The 25188-nt window shown below is 41.6% G+C and overlaps 1 protein-coding gene across 8 annotated transcripts in view; it reads right to left on the bottom strand.

The window, feature by feature from the left end:
- MACF1 (microtubule actin crosslinking factor 1) overlaps positions 1-25188 on the bottom strand; it is a 302250-nt gene that overhangs the window by 226274 nt on the left and 50788 nt on the right. Inside the window, exon 1 of one of the 8 annotated variants that reach the window (XM_087820326.1) lies at positions 20259-20275. The exons of the other annotated variants lie outside the window; for them this stretch is intronic. The gene's annotated coding sequence lies outside the window, so the exon portion shown is untranslated. Of the gene's footprint in view, positions 1-20258; positions 20276-25188 lie in introns of those variants that run through there. 8 annotated transcript variants of the gene reach the window in all.

Below are 25188 nucleotides of genomic sequence, written 5' to 3'. Positions count from 1 at the left end.
TAACATTATGTAGTTAAGTAGGCAAAAAGCCAACCGAAGGCCCTCTAAAGCCTAACATCAACTCCGACCTCTTCTATCACACAGCAAAGCTCCCACTTTTTTTTATCCTCACCCAAGTATATGCTTACTGATTTTAGAGAGGGAGAGATGAGAGATGAGAGATGAGAGATGAGAGATGAGAGATGAGAGATGAGAGATGAGAGAGGGAGGGGCGAGGGGCGGAGATCGATGCGAGAAACACGGATCTGTTGCTTCCCATACCAGGGATTAACTCTGCAGCCTAGGCATGTACTCCGACTGGAAATCGAACCTTCAACCTTTTGGTGTATAAGACAACACTCCAACCAACTGAGCCACCCAGCCAGGGCAGAAAGCTCCCACTTTCAAACATAAGTAAATGCCTACTATGTGGTGCCAGCAATGATCTTTGCTTACCTAGTTCTAATTATCTCTAATTCCTACTCTTTCAGGTAGAAATTATCACCCTCATTTTACAGAAGAGGAAACTGAGATTTGCAGAGCTAATGTAACTTGCCCAAGATCACACAACTCATAAGTAGCAGAGCTGTGATTCAAATCCAGGCATCTTCAATTCCTTATGTGATGTTTTTCCTACTACGTCCAATGGCTTTTCAAATATCCCGAATCTCATATCCATGCTTCATACCCCACGACCTTCAAGGAACACAAGACACAGAAGGGCAGCTAAGTCCCACTCCAACTTTGTTCTGAGTGGAACTGGTTTTCCTAGACCAATTAAAGCAACATGGGGTAGGGAGGAAACAGGCAGAGGTGGAGGTAGGGAGAGAGGAAGAGAGAGGAGGGAGGGGTGAGGCGGAGAGGGAGAGGACTGAGGAGAGGGGGAGGGGAGGTGGGAGAGAGAAGCAGAGAAATATGAGTAAAGACAAGATGGACATCAGTAAAGAAGTGTGTGGGGGAGTTCACCTTGCAGCTAAAAATGAATCTGAATAAAAGCAGGCAACCTTGGCCAACAAAGATAAGATGACTTTGGTCAAAACTACAAACTTTTTTTCTTCATGATTTCCATTTCTCCCCTGCAAACAGAAGTTAAAATATCACTTAATCACTGTTTAATCATTCTCCACAAGTTCACTGTGGTTTAACTCCTTATGTTCTGACAGCCTCCAGCATGCTTCTAGAAAACCCTGGAAGGGAACTAAAGAGACCGTCAAGAGATGGCTAAAACTGAAAAGAAAGCAGAAGGAAACTTCCAATAAGCGTAAGAAGCCAAAACCACTTTACCAAGCCGGAAGTTTTAAATTAAGCTCACAGTCCACCTGTTCCTTCAGCTTTCCAATCTGACACCTGATTCATGCCATGGCCAGGCTCATGAAGGGATTCCATGAGTGAGCTGCCAGACCAGAATTTCACTCCTGAGAGTCAGGGCTTTAACACTGCTGGAATGTGCCTGGTAAAGACGTGGGGGTGTCTGGACAGCTGAAAGCCTCCACGAGGGAATTCAGTAAGGACAACTGCTTTCCCTCAACCCGAGGTTATGAATTTAAAAATAAGTCTCAGTGACCCTCATTGCATTAGGAATCATTTGGGAAAGAATGTTGCTGATCCAGCAACTATTTGCCCCAACAGAGTGAATCAGAAAAAAGGAAAAAGAGAGAAATGTGTTTACCACCCCTCTCAAGGAATCTGATAGGACAAAAAGATGAGGGACGCCCTAGACCGTTTTGCTCAGTGGTTAGAGCATCGGCCTGCGGACTGAAGGGTCCAGGGTTGGATTCCGGCCAAGGGGCTAAGGGTACGTAACTCGGTTGCAGGCTCAACCTCCCCACCCTCCACCCCATAGGGGCACTTATAAGAGGCAACCAATCAATGTGTCTCTCTCACATTGATGTTTCCCTCCCTCTTCCTACCCCCCCCCCCCCCTCGTCCACTCCCTCTGAAAAGCAATGGAAAAAATATCCTTGGGTGAAGATTAAAAAAAAAAAAAAAAAAGGAGGGAAATCCTAAATTAGCTTCCCTAAGAGTGAAGGCTTATAAACCTCTGTGTACTTGTATGTGACATGTATTTTCAGATTTCAGGAAGGATGTTAACACATGTGCAGCATCTGTGAGGTACTAAGATTATGCTCAGTACGTAAAGTATTTTTAAAAGGAAAAACGATAGTGTAAACTAAAGCAGTGCACTGCAGGCCACTGTGCTATGCCTGCCTTAGTGGGGACAGGGAAACAACCATGGGGCCTCATGTTCCTCTCCCGGAATTTGTAATAATGGTTTCCCTGACAGCCTAGATACTGCGGAAATCCCCTTCTCAGTGATCCCATTTCTCAACTTGATTAAAATAACTACTACCCATATTCTTGGAAACTGCCATTTTCCTTATTCAATTGAGAGCTTTATCACCATGGCAATGCAGCTTTTCTTTTGAACTAAATAGCTACAGGATTTCAGCATTATTCTCACCCAAATGATTCTTAAGACTTGAAGGTCACTGGGAACAGCCTAAGGGCACTTCAGAAGACAGTGGCTCTCCCCATTCACTACAGGTGCTGATAGAGACAACAAAGTAAACAGTGCATACCTCGGAACTGAGATGTTTCCAAAGTCACCTCATGGAGCTGACTCTCAAAGGTTATATTATCAATGCCAATTAGAAACTGGGTACGGTGCTTGCAGTCCTACGTTCCTCTACGCACACAAACACCCCTACCACCTCCATGCCCCCCCTCTCTGTTAGTGGAATGACTCCTAAACCCCACCTCTAGTGTTCCCTTCTTGTACAGTATAATGATGGCAGCCAGGGCCTGATGTGGTTATTTGTACATTAGCCATCAATCTTGAAAACCCTTATATAAGAAACCCTGTTAGGCAACCCAACACCTGAGGCTCCACAAGTCAATTATGGTAGTTACTGAAGTTTTGTTTTATTGGAGGGTTTTAGTTGTTCATTTTTCTGGGCTTTGTTTTATGTTTTTTCTAAGCGAAAAAAAACCCCACATATGGCTAAAAATAACCCATTTTCCTTCCTTAGGATTGAGAAAGCAAGGACTACAGCTTTGACTTTTATTACAGTGTGAAGTTTTAAACCCACAAAAGCTGAAAGAGCCAGACAACACTTAAGGGACAGGTTGGGCAGGGTAGCTAAGACTAGAAAAACTGTATGCCCCTCCCAGCCAGAAGCTCGTACTGCCTCAATATCTGAAAACACCTACTGCATAAACTTCTCCCAAGCCTGAAGAATTCTGTGATTTAAATGCAGCAAGGGCTATCCTCTGCAAATCATTTTTCTTATTTATTTTTTTCTGATAGCCCCCACTGCTCGAAAGAAATAGTAAAAAGAGGGAGGGAGGAAGGGAGAAAGAGAAATTACCCAGTTTAATGCTTACCAGAGGCTCCTAGAAGGAAGAAGACTGGGAAGAAAAGAGAGGAAAAGGTATAAAGAACCCATGTTTTTCCCAGCTGCCCTTTTCAGTAAATACAAATGGGCCCCTGAGACCCTGTGGAAAACCCCAACGTGGCCTACTTGAGGACCAAACTATATTCAGTGCCTTGTACTTTGGAATTTTTCCAAGGTTTCAATGAACAGCAACTCCATCTCCTCCAGGTCTGTGACCAAATCAGAAGAGAAATTACACCCTCACTGAGGTTGAAAGCAGGCATCAGGTTTTACACTCCCAACACCTAGACCTGTGCCTTGCAAAGACTGGAATTCATCAAATGTTTGTTGACCTTGACTACCCTTCTGTGTTCCAACTGATTCCCTACATAAAGTCTCACCCTCCTAGAACTGTAGACCACCCATCTTCCTTGTCTCAAACCTCCAGGCCAGTGACAGTAAATCCCAGTCCTGCAAGTCATAACACAGCTCTAAATTTCTAGACTATCCCAAGGGATGCCACATAATTCTCAAATACATCTTTGAAACAGAACTAATTTTAACCCTCTTGAAGTTCATATTGTCTAGCATTTTTGTTAAGAAAAGGAAGTGACGTCAAATTAAACAAAAGAAAATAAGTCACAATTCCCCTGAGGTGGGGGGAGGCAGTTAAAAGGTCTTACAAAGGACTGCTCCTATTCAAGGCTTCAAAGGCAAGCCTGGTGACTCAAGGCATTCAACTTAGAAGTCAGGAACCTGGGCCATGGTTTCAGCTTGTCAATAACCTGCGGTTTGACTTAGAGAAAGTGTCTGTCCTTTGGCCTCTCTGGGTGGGCTCTTCCTCATGTATCTCTTTACACTACTGTGAATTTGAGGTTCATCCCAGAACCAACTAAACATCTAGAGCTAAACTAGTGATGCTTAGTAGGTATAACAAAAATTTATTTGTAAGTGGCCCAGCATCCTCAGAAATTTTCTACAGAAAAATGACCTAAAGGGGGAAGAAAATGAAAAATAAAGAACTTTCTATACAAGGGATAAGAAGCAAAAGTTAGTAGAGGACCTGAGAGGAGGAAAGTGAAAGCTATGACTCCAAATTTATTTATTTATTTATTTTTTTAAATATATCTTTATTGATTTCAGAGAAAGGAAAGGAGAGGGAGAGAGAGAGAGATAGAAACATCAATGATGAGAGAGTCATCAATTGAGCCCGCAACCCGGGCATGTGCCCTGACCGGGAATCGAACCCCAACTGCCTAGATGCCAGGTCAACGCTCAACCGCTGAGCCACACCTGGCCGGGCTATGACTCCAAATTTAAATGAAGAATATCAGAGGCCTTCCCCTCCCACTCACTCTCTCTCCCAATCATCCTTTTGAGAATCCTGAACACTAAAAATAATTAAGAAATGCAAGAGGAAAACACAAACAAGGATTCTGGACAAGAGAAAAATTGCTGAGAGCTATAAAACAGGTTTAGTAGAAGAAAATGAGATTTACAAAATGGAAGACATAAGAAAAACAGAAAGCAAAAAAGAAAAATACAGGAGAATCACAACACACTTGCATTAACCATACAAACTTAAACAAAAAGAAACAATTTAAACATGTGCAGAGGTTTACTCACAACTGCTCTCAAAGTTTTATGCCAAGGTGAGGTATGTACCAGGGTGAATAGGAGATGAAGGGACCTGAATCTGAGATGTCAGCAAGTCTCAGCTCCCATGCACCTCTCACAATGTGGGTATCTTAAATTCTGAATATGATTCTAATGTTTGAGAATGCTTTTTTTTCTCACATAAAATGAATTCATATAAAGTAAATTATAAGCCAACTATACACAAAACCATGTTTATATACTTTGATTGATGAGTCACAAGATATTTTTAAGGATATACATATATATATTTTTAAAATATATATCTTTATTGATTTAAGAGAGAGAAAGATAGAAACATCAATGATGAGTGAGTCATTGATCGGTTGCCTCCTGCACACCCCCTACTGGGGATCAAGCCCACAACCCAGGCACATGCCCTGACCGGGAATCGAACTGCTGTCTCCTGGATCCTAGGTTGATGCTCAACCACTGAGCCACGCCCGGCAAAGCTAAGGATATTTTTTAAGGATTATTTGGGATTTTCACTTTATGTGCTGACTTTAGTACTAAACTTCCTACAAAAGGTAAGATGAGACTTCACCTTGCAGGGCGGGGGCAGGGGTGTGTGTGTGCAGACAAGGAAATCCTTCCTAAAAACTACAGACAATATAGAAAAGGGCAAGAGACAACTTAAATTTCTATGTCCCTTCCTTAGCCACCCCCAGCAACTTGGGAAAGTAGGTGGCAGCTTCTAAAAGAGCAACATGGGCTTAGGGCAGGTCATTCAGCAGGTCTCTTATTATGGCCAGGGAAATGCAGTGGCAAGGCACTTGCTCAGAACCTGCATTAATGATACACCCAGACCTGGTACTAAAGTCACTAAGACTAGACCAGCCCTTGGGATGTCCCCTTTCTCTACTGAGATGCCTCGTGTCTCTCACTACTGTACAACTGAAGGACCAGGGGCCCCTCCTCTATAGCTTGGTTCAGGCTCTCCTGGGGTGCAAGAAACCTCACTGCCCTCAGACAAAGACCAAGAAAGTAGATGAATGACTTCCTGTAGTCATGACCCACTCCCACCCCACAAATAGGAACTGCTTTGCCAAAGAGTAATAGTTTCAACTGAGACACCGAGCCTCTAAGATGTGTCCACATAGAGAATAAACCTGTCCCTTTGCCTCTGACAGATAAAACAAACATGCCTGACAAAGGCCTGACTCTGCCAGCCCTAGAAAGTCACATCTGAAATTAGTAATCAGGAAAATAAAGCTATACTCAACACTTGCCATAGATAGTAGTAGTACTATTTACTGAAATAGTAGTTGATGCTTACTGAGTACTTAATATGTTCCAGGCACTGTTTAAGTACTTTCTAGATATTATTAAGTCATTCAATCCTCATTACACCTCTATGAAAATGGCACTATTATAATCCTCATTTTCTAGCTGAGAAACTCTGGCCTAAAGAGAAAGGTTAAGGAACTTGCCGAAAATCACAATAAGAGGTAGAGCAGGGTTCAAGGTCAGATCAGCCCCACAGGTCCCTTGGGAACTACTGTTTGGATGATTTCTTAAAACACAGAAAGAAATGCTAGCAAAAGCAGTCACTAAAAACTGGACAGATTTTTGTTGTTTCTTTGTTTCATCTCTGCATAAATGGCTGGCAAAGCATGATCAAGTCTCTCCTAGTTCTATTTTGCTCTTTTCTTCCCCCAAACCCCTCGAACACGGCACCTTCAGAGGCTCTGAAGTCTTCCCACAGCAGCTTAAGGAAAAGAAAAAAATGAGAAGAAGGCCTTTAATCAAAAGCGCTTTTCTTCTGGCAAACAAAAGCCCTTGGTATTTCCACAGACAGACTAGTTATTCTTAACCCTAACCAAAGATTCTTTGGCAGAGGAAGAAATATGAAAATGTTAGGCTTGTGGGAATGGCTTATGCTTTAGGCTTTTGTGTCCCATTCAGTAAAGCCAGCCCACTGAAACACAAACACAGTGGCCCCTCAGGAACTCTAGGGCAATTCAGTTAACTCCAGGGTCTAGGAAGAGAGAGCGCAGAGCCCCTATTCCTGTTGGTCTAACTCCTTTCTTTCCTACCCACTCACTGAGTGTTCAAGAGTTTTTAAAGTACACTAGGAAAAATACCTCTGAAGATATAGACACATAACAGATCAAATTCTGACAGTGAAAGAAAAGCAACAAGTGGTAGGTAGCACAGGGCAGAGACCAAGCCTGGGGGGTGGGGTGGGGTTGGAGGTGGAGCATTCTCACTAGACTCTGCTTCTCACTCCAAATCAACAATTCAGTTTCAGCACTGCGCTAAGTAAACTGTTAAGATCTGGTGATTGTTTCAGGGGCTTTCTCCACTCAACACTGGTTTCAGAGGTATAGTGTGGTACCGAATGGCCGTAAGTGGTTGATATTTTCCCTGCAGGGTAGAGGGAAATTAAGACTACTTTATATAATAACTCAGTAAGAGGGAAAAAGGAGGAGCGATAGTCTCTCAGAAGACAAGCAGGCCCCAGAAGCACTAATCCCAGATATATCTGGGCTAACCTCAGAATCTGTGATAGCCCATCCTTTGCATGCACACAGTAGCATTACTATTGCTACCCAGTCAACAGCAGCCTCACCTTGCTGCCTTGCCCAGGATATTATGAACAAAACCACTATGAGAACACAGGCCCAATGGCACATCTCCTAGCAGCCAGGTCTCTGTCACAGTGGGGAACAAGGCATCTCAGCGAGGCTTTCAAATCCCTTGGAGTGAGCAGCCCAAATTAATGTGTGATTACTGTCTATAATGGTACCAAACCTTGAGGTATTAAACCATGAGGTAATAAAGCCCCATGTGGCTCAGGATTCTGAATCATCTCTGATTATTCTGGAATTAGGTCCTACTTGCTCTCAGGTAGTATCAAAGGCCAATAGAGGAAAAGGCTCAATTGCTGGCAAGTTTCAAATGTCTGGCATATAGTAGGCTCTCGCATATTTGTTGAATGAATAAATGAATAAAACATTTAATCTTCAACTGCCATAATCAGTGCCTTCCTACACCCAAGTGGGTAGAGGGAGTGTCAGAGAAGTCTACACGATAGAAAGAAAAACTTTTCTTTTCCCTGCCATTCCCTGGCAATCAAGCTCTTCTGTTGCAAAATATAATGCTCCCTTCTATATAAAATGCATTACTCGACTGTTCTCCCACAGAGCTGGATAACAGGCCACACTATCCTAATCAAGGACAATGGTTCTTCTGCAGCTGGTGTGCGACATACAGAGTCCTCTGAAAGATGGCAGGGCATCTGCCATTAGTAGGGAGATGTCCATTGCCGCAGTTTTTATAACAGCAACAACTTGAAAACAACTCAAATATTCAACAAAAGGATGGCTGAGTGAAGCCATTATCGACATTACAACTTAACTTGTAATGACTAGGGAAACACTAAAAAAATCCTTATAACATCACATGAAAAAGGCATGCAAACATATTTGTACATGCTAAGTGAAAGAAGCCAGACACAAAAGGCCACATGTAATATTACTCCAATTATATTAAATTCTACAATAGGCAAGTTAGAAAGCAGATGAGTGGTTGCCAGGGGCTGGGGGAGGGGAGGGAGAGTGACTGCTTAATGGGTTGGGATTTCCATTTGGGGTTATGAAAAAATTCTGAAACTGGATAGTTGTGATGATTGCACAACACTGTATAGGTACTTAATGTCAATGAATTGTACACTTTAAAATGGTTACAATGGTAACTGTTATGTATGTGTATTTTAAGACAATAAAAAAAATGGACTGGAAAAATAACGTATATAAACCAGGTTACAATTATGTAAAAGTAAACATGGACCAGAAGGAACACAGACAAGTCCCAACATCTGTTAAATTAAAATGGGACTTCATTGATGTTGAACAATAAATAAAAATCAGGAAAGGAAAATAAAATGCCAGAAGCATACAGCCACAATCACAGGCCTGCAAATATGTGCCTACCAAGTGGGGGACAAGTTACATAGCTCACCAGGCGCCAGAACAGCAGGTGTGTGTGCTATGGGGTGAGGGAGAGAGGTCTCAGGCCCTCCTCAGCCCAGTCCTCTCTAATCCCCCTTAAAACACTCCCTAGAGCAGAGAAACCATCTGTTTCAACAAAGCCTAGAGGCTACAAACATATTAACTCTTTCACTGCTGACTTCCTACAGATGGGCTTCACCCAGTATTAAGTTCTTTTAATTTTTAAAATATCTCTAAATGTTAGAATATAAGCTCTATAAGAGAAGAGACTTGGCCTATTCTCTGGCATATTTCTAATACCTTGAATAAATTTATATCAGTGGACACTCAATAAATGATTTGCTGAATTAATCCATTAAATACATTTTCCCTACAATAGCTGTTTAACTTATACCTTATTTTCTAAATTCTCCCTCTTCTTGTCATTTGTCCTCACTTAAGAGTCGGACCTGGTTTCCTCAAATTCAATCAACCACTATTTTACTGCTTAAGTACAATATAACTAATCTCCTCACTGTGGGTTTATTGCTGAATCCCAGGGTCTAGCACAGTACACATGGTAGATGATCATACATATTTGTCAAATGAAAGAATTAATCACCTTGGTGACCATACCTTATAAGTGCTCAGTAATGAGCACTTAAACTTGGCTAGATATGAGCCAGGTACTGTGAGTTATAGAAATATAACGTCCATAAAAAAGCTTACAATTTTAGCCCTAGCCTGTGTGGCTCAGTAGTCAGGGTGTTGGCCATGAACTGAAGGGTCCCGGGTTCGATTCTGACCAAAGGCATGTACCTTGGTTGCAGGCTTGATCCCCAGCCCCAGTCCGGGTGCAGGTGGGAAGCAACCAATCAATGTGTCTCTCTCACATCGATGTTTCTCCCTCTCCCTCTCTCTCCCTTCCACTCTCTCTGAAAAGCAATGGAAAAAATATCCTTGGGTAAGGATTTAAAAAACAACAACAACCTTACAATTTCAATATGGAGACAAAACTAGAATGTGGGAAAGTGATACATCAACGTGAACAATGATAATCAAAGAAGTCTTCATGGAGAAGAAAGGCCTGAAGTGAGGCTAAGAAAACGGATAGATTCCAGTTAAGTATAAAGAACAAGGGCATTCTGGGTAAAGAGAACTGCACCAGAGGAGAGACTGAATGGAGCACTTCAAAGCTCAATGAGGAGATGAATCTGTCTAGAGCTAAAGCTGTGTTCTAGGTAATTATGTGAGATGAGACTGGATAACTGGAGAGGAGGTCACAGCATAATAGATGTTTCTTACTTTTGGTAATAGAAAACACTAAGAAGTAGCTGGTAGTGTTAACTAAAGGGAGAGACAGGACACAACAAACAAAATATGAGCCAGTTGTAGTAATTCATGCGTGAGGTGATGAGTGACTGGCCTCGAGTCATAGCAAAGGGAGTGAGGAGGAAAGGGCAAATTTAAGACAAATTCTGAAGAAACAAAAGAACTTGGTGACAGATTGAAAATGGGGTTGATAAAGAGAAGAGTCAAAGATGTCTCCAGGGTTTCTGATCTCAGAGACTGGAAGAATGTGAGCACAACTGTCAAAAATGGGGAATAAGGGAGGAAAGCCAAGTCTAAGCTTGGTTTTGAAAATACTGAGTCTGTGGTGATGTCCAAGTATAGCTGTCCTGTAGGCAGCTGAAAAAAGAAACTAGAAATTAAGAGATTTTTATACCTACAATGGAATATTATTCAGCCTTAAAAAAGAAGGAAATCCTGTCACATGCTACAACATGATGAACTTTGAGGACATTATGTTAAGTGGAATAAGCCAGCCACTGAAGGACAAATACTTTGTGATTCCACTTATATGAGGTAGTTAAAGCAGTTAAACTCATAGAAGCAGAAAGTAGAATGGTGGCTGCCAGGAGCTAGAGAAAGGGGAAAATGGGAAGTTGCTGTTCAATTAGTACAGAGATTCAGTCATGAAAGATGAAAAGGTTCTAGCGATCTGCTGACAAAAAACCTGCATATAGTTGACAATACTGTACCATACGTGTAAAAGTTCACTAAGAGGGTAGATTTCATGTTGTATGTATATTTTTTTAACCACAATTTAAAAACACCTAAAATACTGAGAGATTTTAAGTAGAAGACAGATGCATAAGTTTGCAATTTAAAAGAAAAGCTGAAGCCAGGAGAACTGGCTAGAGAAAGAAAAGAAAGTTGGGAGTAGCATAACAATAATGCCAGCTATGTTTGTACCATGAGTTTATGTGCCAGCACTGTGTCAGGAGCTTTACTGATGTCACTCCCTTTAATCCTTATAATTTTATGTGAGAGATATTATTATCCCATTTTATAGAAAACTGAAGCTTAGAGAAAGTGGGTAGCTTGCCCCAAATAATGTAGACACTTGGATTTCAACCCAAGCCAGCCAGGATTCAAAGCCTGTGTTATTCCCACCTCATCATATTGCCTCACCCCTCACGAAACTATCAGAGTTAGAGTCAGAAGAAGGAAAAGACCCAGCAAAGGCAGACAACCAGAAATTCCCTCATTAATGCTAAAGGAAGAGAATATTTTAAATAGGCAGGGATCTGCCATGGCTGGGTGGCTCAGTTGGTTGAAGAGTCCTCCCGTGCACCGGAAGGTCTCAGGTTGGATCCCAGGTCAGGGTGCATATGGGAGGCAACAGATCAATGTCTCTCTCACACATCGATGTTTCTCTCTCTCTTCCTCTCCCTCTCATAATTTTTTTAAAAAATTAAATAGGCAGGGATGTTACCACAGTGTCAAACACCAACACTCCGAATCTATTTGTAAAGAGTCATATAAAGATGGAGCCTTGGGCCAAGAACTGCAGCACAGAGAATTTCAAAGAAACAGAAGCCCTAATCAGAGCTAAATGGGCTTCTTCTCTCCTTATCACTGACAGACACCTGGGACTGCTGGTCACTGGCTACTCCACAGGCCTCCCGCTGAAGCGAATCATCTGACCAGTCCCAGGAAATACCAATCCAAACACAAAGCACTGTACAACACAAGGTCAGGTTGAACTTGAGCTGTGGGGGAACCTGGATCTCCACTCCAGGTATAGTTCAACATAAACTCTGTTTCTAAAACCAAACTTCTTTTAGGAAGATTTCATATGCCTGCTCTCTTTACTTCTCTCATCCTAGACAAACTAAAATCAGGTGTACATACTTACTGATTTAGACACAGCCCCACTTCTCTGTAAGTGACCTTCCATACTGCTGCCAGAGTTACACTTCCCCCACCTGATAGTTTGTCATTCCTCTGCCTTAAAAACATCTAGTGTCCTCCAACGCCTACATTATCCCTTAGCCCTTATAACAAAGACTCAACGTTCCATTCCACTCCTCTCTCACCTAAACAACTACCTGCTCTCCTCGCTTCCTGCTCCCTGCTTCTCATTCTTCTCCAGGGGATACAGAGACTTTCATGAGTCTATTCCTTCACATGCGTCGTCTTCCCAGAATACCTTTCTCCCTTCTTAAGTGGCAAACTCCTACCAGCTTCAAGATTCGGCTCACATACCAATTCCACTGTGAAGTGTTCCCAATCACCTACCATGTTGCTCCTAGAAATCACTCCACCTCTGTTCTCATGGCATTTTGTTTTTATTTCTATAATGGCACCTGCCATGAATATTATATATATTGAATATTATATATATATATATGTATACACACACACACATATGTATATATGTATATGTGTGTGTGTCTATATACACACACAAATATGTGTGTGTGTGTCTGTGTGTGCATTTCAAGGATGGGGCTGTCATTAATCTATGCAGTCCCTATGCCTTTTACAGGGTGTGGCATACAGAAGATTCCCAATGAAAGGAAGGAAGGAAACGGATACAGGAACTTCCAGTAAAAGATACAAGAAACATAGAACATTATCAAGGAGTGGAGTAGTTAGTTGATAACAAATTGTAAAAAGTGATCTTCCCAATCAAAGGATTTCAAGATACATCAAACCAGAAAGTTTAAGAGGTTTCTGCCACTTCACAATGAGCAAAATATACTGTTTAGCAAGTGGTCTTTATTCAGAGGCACCATCTCCACAACTGCTGTAATGAGTAACATACACAGTTAGGATTACTAGCCTGGGGTTTCTCCAGAAGTGTAGCAAAATGAAACTGCGGCAAAATATGCAGACAAGAGCCTTAACCTCTCAATAATAATGACTACTTCAAAAAACCATACAAGACCAAGGATGGAGAAAAAGTGATTATTTATACTTTGTTAGCCATACAGGCTCATTCTTTAAGAAAGGATAGTGTAACACTCACCTCCAATTAACAAAAAACACAGAACTACTTCCACACATTTGCTAGTCCAGAGTGCTAACCATTACACCATGGAACCCCATATTCCCCCACACATTTCAAACCAGCAGCAATAGAGGCCAACCCCAGCATGAACTTGTGCTGATGTCCCTCTCTTGCCCAATGACACACAGTAAGACTAAAAAGTATACAATTAAGAAGAGGATAAACTTTAACAGTACAAAACTGTCAAGCATCCAAACAAGTACAGGATTTATTGAGGGTCTATAGGTAGGTACCCAGTGCTGTTAAAGGTGTTGACAGGTCTCACCCCAAAAGCACGCAGACTCCCAAATTCCTTACAGTGGAGAGAATCGCCCCATTGTGATAGGTTTGCTTAAGGGCTCTGGGAATAGGAGGAGTAGACAGTTCTCACTATGAAAGACGCAATCCTGTTGGTGACTCAAGCCACTTTCCACTATCCTGGTTGCTGTAGAAACATTCCTGTTAACCCCACACACACCCCACATCCCGCACACAAAGTCCCATACTTGGGCCTCCTTCTCTCTGGCCTCAAGCTAATCTCCAAACACCCACAGTCTATCATCATCTATAAAATCCCACATTGTCTGCTCCAGGATGTCAACTCCTAGTCAGAAACAAGACTGTACACTCATCAAGTCTATAATTTGACTCTAAGGCTGTCAATCCCAAATACAAAAAGCTGATTTGCACTTGACTGCAATATGCTGATTTAAACATACAGTACCATCTCCACTTCCTCCAGAGGCAGACACCTACCCATAAGCAAGGGTGAAGACACAGTAGAGTTTGTCACTCTATTATATCAGATTATGCTGGCCCAATTTACTAGCTAGGGGCTAACTCAGTAACAGCAGGAAAAGAAAAGGAGAATCTCACCCTCATACCAAGCTGGGGTTCCAATGCAGGATTTTTAAACAGCATTGATTGATTAGGTCATTCTTTGTACAGCAGTTTCCTGATCAACACTGATGGATCTCTCCCGATACAAGAGGAAAGGGTACTAGGGTTGGAAGGATCAAGGAAGTCATTTAAATGTCTGGAGCTTCAGGGAGAAAAGCTTCAGAGTAAAACAGTGCTGTGCTGTGATGATGACATGTGGGAGCTGCTGACTAAGTGAAAGAGACACCTGGCACCTATCCCATGATGAAATTAACCGGATAATAAAACATCTGAACCAGCTCGCCACTAAGCCTGAAGATAGTGCTGTTCCTAGACAGCAAGGGGCCAAGCGCTATCAGAGAGGTATTCATAGTGTTACAGGTACCCTCAGTAGCTTTTAAAAGTAAAATAAAGTTAAAAACCAACATCCAGAGCTTTGAATGTATGTATTAAGACCAGTAATTCCATTTCTAGAAATTTATCCTAAAAAGATAATCAGACATGCGCAGGAATTTTTATTTACAAGGCTGTTTGTTCACTGTACTATTATAGCAGTGAAAAATTATAAATGTACATATCCCCCAACTGGGGAATGTTAAATAAATGATCTGTCTTTCTATCTGAGTAAATGCCATACAGCTGCTAAGGAATTATGTTGTAGCCCTGGCCAGGTAGCTCAGTTGGTTAGAGTGCTGTCCTGATACACCAAGGCTGCGGGTTCTATCCCCATCAGGGCACATACAAGCAGCAACCAATGACTGCATAAATAAGCGGAACAACAAATCAATGTTTCTCTCTCTCTCTTTCCCTTCCTCTCTCTCTAAAATAATTTTTAAAAAATAAATTATGTTTTACACAAATAGTCAAAGGCATAAATATACTCACAAAATAAAGAACAAGATAATTACATTATAATAACAAATATATAAAAACACATTTTACATATATATATATATATATATATATATGGATAGAAAAGACTAGATAGAAGGAAGTACAAGGAAATATTACCATAGCAATCTGTGGGTTGTAAGTTTTTGGTGGTTTTTGGTTTTCCATGCTTTCTATAAGGACAAAATATTGCATCTATTTTTATTTAGTGGCAGGGGTGAGGAAACCTAAGTTTTTTCTCTAAGGTTCTTTATTAGGCACACTGAAGAAGGAAAAAAAGCCCCCCCCAAAAAGGGCTACTCTTCGAGGGGCACATGTTGGAGTGTGAGGGCTTGTCCTGCTTGGCCAGACTTAGCAATAAAGAGCAGGCTTCTAGACTGGCCAAGTGGCTGTCAAAAATAAAGCTATACAATAATGAGAAAGATGATTTGACAAACACAATGAGTGTGTGCCTTCTCATTAGTCACTTGCTCACTTATTCAACAACGTTGCCACTGCCCAAAATATATCTGGAACCCCTCATTTGAAACTGCTTACAGACCAAAAGTACCAACTTTCCAATGTTTTCAAGAGCAGTACATTTCCATTATTTGAGATTGGATTTAATGTTTCAAAACAGCCAGTTTGGGATAATATCATTTTCTGACCAAAAATTAGGTATGATGATAAAATGACTGTGGAGTTTCTTATGGGAGTCATAATCTGGCACTGAAGAGAAAAACCACAAAAAGGGGTTTTATAAATTTATACAGCACAGGCACCATTCTCAGTATTTTTTTAACCTCCTCTGGTGACTATGGAAGGACATTTGAATACATGAGTTTAGTTCAATTCAATTCTTCCAATGTTTCTCTTATGCTTAATATGTGCCAGGCACATTCTAGATCAGGAATAAATGAGACACAGTTCCCACCTTTACCAACTGTATAGCTAACATCTCCAGGACTCTCACTCTCTGCCAGATTTATATTTACTATCTCATTTAATCCTCACAACATATGGTGAAGTAAATTCTATCATCCCTATTTTACAAATGAGAAAACTGAGGCTTACAGAAGTTACAGAAAACTTGGCCCAAGAAGTAAAGACTAGCAGGAAAATCAAATGTGTAATAAAATAACTATAACATAATGTGATATGCTCTAAAATTAGTATGTTTAAAGTGTTATGGCAACGCAGATGAGTACAAGAGAATAATTCTTCCTAAATATGCAAAAAAAATCCAAAAGCCCCACAAACCTATGGGTGGGAGTGAGACTGAGTTAGGCACTAAAAGGATGAATAGAAGTTTGGTACAGGAGAAAAGGGTAATGGTTATTCTAGGCAAAGGGAACAGGAGAACATATGCAAATTTGTTATTTAAAAAATAAGTCATTATCTCACAGATTTATCAAGAATTTTTCTTATCAAAGGCTAGGAAACCACTTTCTCATAACTCTACCTCACCTACCTCTCTCTGCCTCCCTAATTAATCCACAACTACAAGTCACAGCACAGGCCTGGGCTCTGCCAAAAAGCAGGACTTAGGCCAATAGTTCAACCTGTCATGCCCACAGAAGAGGTCCATTTGGGCAGAAATCATTCAATGGCTATGGTTTTTGGCAGGTTTAAGAAATAAAAGTTAAAGCTTCCAGAAGCAGCAGCAGCAACAGGATATATTGCACTGCAATCCTGGCATCAAAGCATCAAAGAGTCACAGGAAACTGAGGACAAGAACTTCAAAAGACTTCTACAATGTCTATTCTCTTCTGGGCTCCCTTCGGTAATTACCGACTAGATGGAGGAATGGCTGCAAGCTGACCCATGTCAAGAAAAGCAAAGTCAGTGACTGAATGGAGAGGGGAGCCAATTACCTCTTTCTGTCAGCCTTTCTGGAATACACAAAGATACAGGTGAAATGAAGGGAAGTAGTATTCACCATATTCAGAGGACACAGTTGGTGAAATCAACAAGAGAGTTTGACAAAGACAATGGTTTGTATGTAATTGTCTGCCTGGCAGCCCAGGGCAGAATACTTGTCTAAGACCTATCTCAACATTCCAGAAATGATTATAGAGATTAAACCAAAACAACTACATGCCCTCTTTCCAGGAGCTCTCCCACCTGGAAAAGATCAGGTTCTGGAGAGAAGAAAGTTAATCGAATGCTTTCTTTTTGGGTGAACATGACAAAGAGCTGCACATTATATGTATGTTACACATTTTATGCCATAAAGACTATTATACAGTGTATATAAGTGAATGAAGGATTAGAAAACAGGACACACAGCTCAAGGAGCCTAGTGTGGATTAAAAAGATCTACTGCCCTCAGTCCAAAGCACCATACACTACTCTCCCTCAGAGAGGAAGGTGCCCAAGTGTGTTGTATACATACACTTGTCAGACATGGGTATTTTTTCCTAATTCTTATGGTCCCCAGCATCAGACAGCAGCACAATATAGCCATCTAGGCTGCTATACTCCCAGGCACTATCATCTCCTTAGCAGAACAGACGAACCCTGTTCTAAAGCCAGCCAAGCCTTGGGTATACCACTGTAAACTATCTATGTTATGGGAGAATTATAAGAGCTACATGAATTAATACACATAAAGTGTAATTAGAACAGTGCCTTGTCCATACTAACATTTGCTGAGTGCTTATAGTATTATTAATATCACTAATGCTGCTGTCTTTCAGTCTCCTACGCCAAACATGTGGATGGGTGACTAGGCTACTGCTCCCCAGTCACAAGTAACCTGATCCAGTTCATCCTGGACCAAAGCAGGCACAGGACTCACTGTGATTCAAAGTAGTCTCTGGGAGGAACAAAGAAAGAATAGGTAGAACTAACATTTGGTGAATTCTGACCACATATCAGACACTAAACTAAGTGTATATATCCTCTTGTTTAATGCCTATAGCAGTAAATGCTTCTGAGTTATCTTAGAGGCACAGAACCAAAATAACATGGCAGAGAGCACCAGTGTCTGGGATAGGAAGAATGAAGTGGAAGTTGCTCCTGCTGTGGTCTTTTCTCTTCTCTGATTTCAACCCCATATGGGACACTCCCCATGATAGTACATCTGAGCTGTTATTCATTCCTAGTAAAGACAGGGCAAAAAAAGAAGGGGGGGGGGATCTTTATAGGTAGGCTGAGAAAACAAATGATTGCCAAGCTCGTGTCAATATACCCTCTTCCAAAAGCAGAAATAACCTTTTGTAGGGTGCAATTTCAAGCCTCTGCACCTCTGACAGGATCAAATCAAGAGTTATTTGGTTCCATTAGCCCCACCAAGAATGTCAGGGGAGTTAAAGAAAACTAAGGACCAAAACAACTCCCATTTAGGGAATAAAAAAGGATTCCTTCCTCCATGGATGTTTTATGGGAGGCATATACGGAAGACCCCGCCATCAGGCATACCTGCTCTTTGTTCCTAAAGCACATACAGCAGAGGAGGACATAGTTATGAGTGGTGTGGTCTCCTGAGAACCTCAGGAATCTACTTGGGTCACTGCTAAACCTGATCCACACAGGCTGTGGCCATCCTAGTATGGTTAACTGCTCATCTAAACCCTGACACAAAGGGGAAATCAAAAGGAAAAGTTATATCCCCCAATCCTATGGACAAGTAAATCTCCTACAGTTTCCATCTAACCTATATCTCCCAACAAGGCCCAAGAACTGGGAGAGTCACTGAGAAGCACCACTGGTTTCTGTCCCCTATCTCCCATCTCTACCCCATGAGTCTGGATAAAGAAGTTCAGACTCTCTACCCTCCCAAAACTTCTTTTGACAGGGAAGCAACAGTTAATTTTGCTCATTCTTGATAGGACCTGTCTGATGCATGATGAGCTTACAGAGCCCTGAACCTAAAAGGGGTTGGCTTCAGCTGTCAGAAGTTCTGAAAAAAAGTGTTTCTAGAGCATGGGGCGAGAAAAGGAAAGAGAAGATAGAGATCAACAGAACAATACTTGATAATTGCACATCCCTCTGTAGCATACAAAGCTCTTCATATATATGAGCTCTTAGAAATAGTTCATCAACAGACAATGAAAGAAACTGAAGTATCTACAGAACCCGGGAGGATGGGAGTCGAGACCTCCTGTCAGTCCCCTCAACCAAGGAGAAGCCCACTTCACCCCTTTCCTCTCTCTACCTCCCCATACTCTCTCCACACCCCATGGTTACTCTGGGTCTAGAATCCTGATCGCTAATGAAAGAAGGATGGCTTGAGCATCTTCCTAAGCAGATGGAAATAAAACCACCTATTAATTAGAGAAGGAGAAGTAAAAAAGTTTCATTAATTTTCCTCCTTAATAGCCAAAAAGAGTCCTGCCTCATCACATCTGAGAGCATTTTCTCACCTATGGTGAGTGAGAATTTGCCAACCATGCAAAGCAAACACTAAATAAATTATATTTATTAAATATCACTTTAATTAAAAGTTACCTCCTTTGCCCGGCTGGGCGTGGCTCAGCGATTGAGCATTGACCTAGGATCCAGGAGATCGAGGTTTGATTCCCGGTCAGGGCACATGCCCAGGTTGTGGGCTCGATCCCCAGTCGGGGGTGTGCAGGAGGCAGCTGATCAATGACTCTCTCCACTGATGTTTCTATCTCTCTCTCCCTCTCCCTTCCTCTCTCTGAAATCAATAAAGATATATTTTAAAAATAGAAATTTTTTTAAAAAAGTTATCTCCTTTAAAGTCACTGATTTACCCTTTACAATGGCATCCCTGGCCTATCAATCTACACACACACCCCCCAACCACTCCTGACTCTATGTTTTCTCCAGATGGGACTCTGACTCACTGTAGACACAGGCAAGTGGAAACCTGGCCCAAGAAACCTAGCTACACCTAGGTGAGGCTACAGTGCCCAATGGCAAGAGCCCTCCACCCACATTGCCCAGGAAGTGCCCTGAGCTCTGAGCTCAAGACAGCAGGGGAAATTTATTCATTGCCCCTTCAAGCAAGAAAACGGACTTCAGCTGAAGTAGCTGAGAAGATCCCCTCCTACCTACATACCCACAGTCATATTTACAAACTCTATCCTTTCTATGTATTGTCTAAACACAAAAAAATATATATGGCCAGCTCAGAGTAAAAGGGCTTTCTAAGTCCCTAAGGGATTGATGGAAAGTAAAGACCCCATACAACACACACCACAGTAAGTGTTCACACAGTCAGCAAAGACAAAAGGCAGGGAGTCGGACGGCATGTAATACCTCTAAGGTTGTTGAGTCCCTCCAGGAACTTCTGGTACTTGTAAGCATTCATGGCCTGGCCCAGCTGTGTTGGTTCAGTGGCTGGAAGTAGGCACCATGGCGCAGTGACAGCTGAGGAGAGAGTGCTAACTGACTGATCTCTCCAACTGCATTTCCTAGCCCCCAAGAACTGGACTTTGACCACATTTACAAGTGACGTCACCAGAGAAGCCTCCTTACATTACAGCCCTTTGTGCGCCCTCATTTGTTACAGTGAGCGGAAATACCTCCCCAGGAGAGGCCAGCCCCTCCTTTGTGCAAATAAGATAAGAGACCACAACAGCCCCTGCCGATCATCTGCCACTTCATCTGCCACCTTCTCTCTAGACCCCAGCTCAGGCTCCACTGGGATTACTGCTCCTCTGGTTTAAAAGCTAGGGAGAGAGGCTTAAATGCTTTTCAGGACACCAGTTAGAGGCTCATTTAACATTTGAGAACGAAACCTTTAAAGGGCCACACTCACCACAAGAATGTCACCACAACAGGAGCTCTTAGGCAAATATCACATGGCAATGGGACAGGTTTTACAAAATAAACAACTCTGCCTCTCCTTACAGCAGTCATGTTTACAGACTGCAATACAGCTGCACACAGATGAAACACTGCACATCCACACAGCCCAAGGCAGGGAGTGGAGGGGAGCAAAAACTGGTAAGCCCACTCCCTAAGTGCTAAAAGCACAGTTCAGGGAGGCAGAACCTTCTCCATAGATAACTAGGGAGAAAATGCAGCCTGCACACCACCCACCTGGCTCCCTACTCCAGGGCACTATTTTCACTCAGCAGATTTGTTTTTGCTGCACTTTAATGATTTCAGTAGCTGCTGCAAGTTTCATTCTACTCCATGGTGGCACATATTTCCTTTAAAGACTGACAAAGTATATTTGCTTTTATAATTTTTATGGGCATTTCTAAGAATATACTAGTTAGTTTAAGCATAGTCGAAATGCAAATGTTTAACTCAAAGAATGCATTTTATTTTGAAAATAAAATTTACTATAGTTTGTGTATATAATTTTGTTATTGAAACTATCAGTGTGCAAGTACAAATTACTGTATTAAAACAGGAATTACAGGAGATGACATAAATCTTTAAAAAAATTACATTTAATTACATTTATATTTAATTCATAAGCAATTATTTTCTATTTTTTAGCTTAGTTTGTTATATCTAAATCTAAGTTCTCTTAGGTCTCTGGCACCAGAATGTAAATATATGCATATATGTATTATGTAATAATATAACATTTGTTATAAAAGTTCTAGTTTAATACTAAAAATGTACTTTGAGAAGTGAAAAAAATTTTTCACTCTACTCCATTAACCTCAAAAAGATCTCTCACACACTCACACACGCATACACACACCCCAGTTACAGGCTCTTAGGATAAGGTACACATATTATAACCAGACGAAATTTCTATAGCATTTATGTTATAAGGAATTCAAAGTGGTTCACCTGCATTATTATACTCATCTTTAAGAATGTTTTTATGAAAATAACTGTAAATTTTCATTTACAGATGAGAAAATAGGGGTTAAGCAACCTTCCAAAAGTCACACATCAAGCCAATAACAAAACGTGGAAAGAACCTATGTTTCCCAGACCTGAGCTTGGTACTCGGCTCATTTTATCTTGGCATCCTAGAAAACCATGAGCAACCAACCGAGTCAGACTCTACTGATTAACTCCTCATAAGAGAGATACCTCTCTCCCAGGTCTAAAGTTTTTCAGAGCAACCTGCCATGCAGGCTGCTATTCAGTGACTTGGGATAGAACTCAGGGTACAAAATATAACGTTCCACAAAACTCCCAATTATGCAGGTTAGATGCAGGTGCAGAAACTGTATAACTAGCATTGTGAAAACAAGGAGAAAAGGGAGCATGACCACTTGAAAAGGTCAGGCTAAATAATATTAAAAGCCACTACGATCATGGAAAGGGGAAAAATTAAAATGCAACTAGTGCCTAGCCGGGCATGGCTCAGCGGTTGAGCATCGACCTAGGATCCAGGCGATCGGGGTTCGATTCCTGGTCAGGGCATATGCTCAGGTTGCAGGCTAGCCAATCAATGACACTCTCATCATTGATATTTCTGTCTCTCTCTCCCCCTCTCCTTTCCTCTCTCTGAAATCAATAAAGATATATTTAAATTTAAAAAAAAGTAAAATGCTACTAGTCAGTCAATAGTACCAACAAGGTAGCCAGCCACTGCGTGAAGATCTGAGTGTTAGGAGTCACAGGGGACACAATGATTCCTTTTCTCAAATAACAATTTAATGGGCAAGATTAAAAGATCAAAAGGGAGTTTAATGCTTACAGAACATAAGTTAGATAGTAGAATACAGTTTAGAAAATATATAAATTCTAGAATATATTACTGTGAAAATCACAGTATCTCTGAGATCACCTAGTCCAAGAGACCAGGTATCCTGGAGTCCACATCTGTGAAATAAGGCTATGGATGAGAAAGGTAAATATCAAATAACAGTTCAGATCATGCGCGTCTGTTTCCTGGTGTTATTCCACTATTTCTCTAGAAGAGTATGGATAATACAGTGGAAAGAACTTTGGTTGTAGAGTTAAGATACCTGGAGTCCAGAATCTATCTCAAGATCCAACTTTGCCACTAACTAGCTATGTGAGCAGGAGCCCCAATTCCCATAAAATGCTAGTTCTTAACTTTTTTTTAGGTCACAAATTCCAGTGAGAATCTGATAAAAACTAAGTATGCTCTCCCTAGAAAAAGGGACATATTCACCTACCTACAAACTTTTGTTTACAAGTGGAGAGGAGTCAATGAACCACAGGTAAAGAACCTCTGAATTGATCTCTAGACTTCTTTTGTGTTCTGATTTGAAAGCAATTAACATAATGTAATCCAAATATAACTATCAAAAGAACAAAGTTTAAAGGAATAATCAATCCGCTAGAAAAGACCTGGGTTATCTGGCTTTAATGCCAGATAAAACTCTATCAGAGACTCCCCCCACCCGAAGGGAGGAAAAGCAGCCCAGACAACAAAAATCTAATGACAGGAACAACTGACATTTAAAATAGCTACTTGAATTAAGTGCATTTAAAATACAACACATGCTAGCTTGTCATTTCCTCTGTGTTTCACCATATCAGATAAAAATTTAACAAAAACAAGGATGTTTGGAATTACTGAGTGAGTGATGGTTCCAATGTGAGGCTCTTGGGAAAGAGGGCAGGGGTGGGGTGCAGTGGCCTGGACTCCAGTTTTACTCTCGCAGACGATGGACCCTCTCCTGGAATCAGAGCATTCCAAAGCACCATGGTACAATCCATCTGTGCACGGTTCGGGCTGCTCATCTTTTATTCTCCAATAGGTCCCAGTGAATGTAGCCTCAGGTGGTAAGAGAGATTCTGCCCTAAATTCCAGACAGACACAGACAAATGCTAAAGGCTTGGGATCTAACAGTCTAATAGGCACTCTCTAGCCAGCTGCTGACAAAGGGAGGAAAAAGTACTGCTGTCTCCAACAGCCTTTACCAAGGCACAGACACCTAGGAGCTGAGTGGAACTTGACTGAATGCACAGATCAGGAAGTCCAGACTACACCATATGAGGTGTGGTACTTAGGGCTTCTGACTCTATAATGACAATGACATTTAAAAAGGATTACCTGCCCTAGCCTGTTTGGCTCAGTGGTTAGAGTGTCGGACTGGGGACTGAAGGGTCCCGGCTGGATTCCGGCCAAGGGCAAGTACCTCAGTTGCAGGCCTCATTCCCTGGCCCTGGCTGGTGTGTGTTGAGGCAACTAATTGATGTGTCTCTTACACATATGTCTCTCTCTCTCTCTCTGTGTCTCTCCCTTCCACTCTCTCTGAAAAGCAATGGAAAAAGTATCCTAGGGTAAAGCTTAAAAAAATTTTAATTTAAAAAAATAATAAGAAATAAATTAAAAAGGAATACCTGACCTGCCCTGACATGGGCTCAGGAATGACAGAACCCAGGTGAAGAAAAGGCCTGAGTCAGGTTCAGTATATTACTCCTAAAACAGGAGGCAAGGCTGCCAGCAGAAAGTTAATAATGGAGTAGAAAGTTCTAAATCCATGAGGGGAGAATAAGTCCTATCTTGGAGTTCCCAAAGTTCCCCCAAACCACCTAGAAATCAAACCTTCTGTAATTCCTTTGAAGTAATCTTTTTCCTAAAAACAAAGGTCCTCCTTCCACACGGCAGTCCTCCACAAGCCCCTCATATCAGGGGTCAGTGAAGCTAAATCTAGACGGCCAGTTTAAGGAATTCACCCCGTCATTCATTCCACATACATTTCCTGCATACTAACCATGCATGCACCAGGCACTGACCCAGGTGCAGGGAACACTGAACTCAGGGTAATGAAAGAGACCAGGATGAAAAAGGAATGAATCTGTCTCTTCAGACTCAGAGGAGATAAGGGTAATGAGTGGTCAAACTGAGGGCACAGCTGACATCCAACTGCTCATTCTCTAGACCGCCCTGAAGACAAGAGGCTTACAGACATGAAAGGTAACTCTCCTCATATAAATACATCCATTTTCTTTGAGGCAGAACTGACACCCTACAGTCAGTTGCCACTATTACCCCAAAGCAGCTGCTGACCCAGGAAGCCAGCAAAAATGTCTCCAGTGGCTTAAGAAGGCAGCAACAAAAGCAGGTGCCAGGTTCATGGCCCTATTCAAGGAACAACAAAGATCACTTTCTTCATTGTTTCCCCCTGGCAGTAGTGTCTGATGCAGAGAGGGGTTGAATTACACCTTGTCCCTCTGGTCTGCTGGAGAGAAAATGAGTTTGCCATCTGAAGAAAGGGTTGTCCCCAGGGCCAAAGCTCTCTCTGCAAAGCTGAAGAACAGAAGACAAAAGAAGTCAGACCTCATATGCTTA

Source organism: Miniopterus natalensis, chromosome 9 (genome assembly GCF_054644295.1).
Source record: "Miniopterus natalensis isolate mMinNat1 chromosome 9, mMinNat1.hap1, whole genome shotgun sequence".
Taxonomy (NCBI): Eukaryota; Metazoa; Chordata; class Mammalia; order Chiroptera; family Miniopteridae; genus Miniopterus; species Miniopterus natalensis.
Note: the sequence above shows the minus strand (reverse complement) of the source record. Positions and strands in the feature narration are given on the sequence as shown.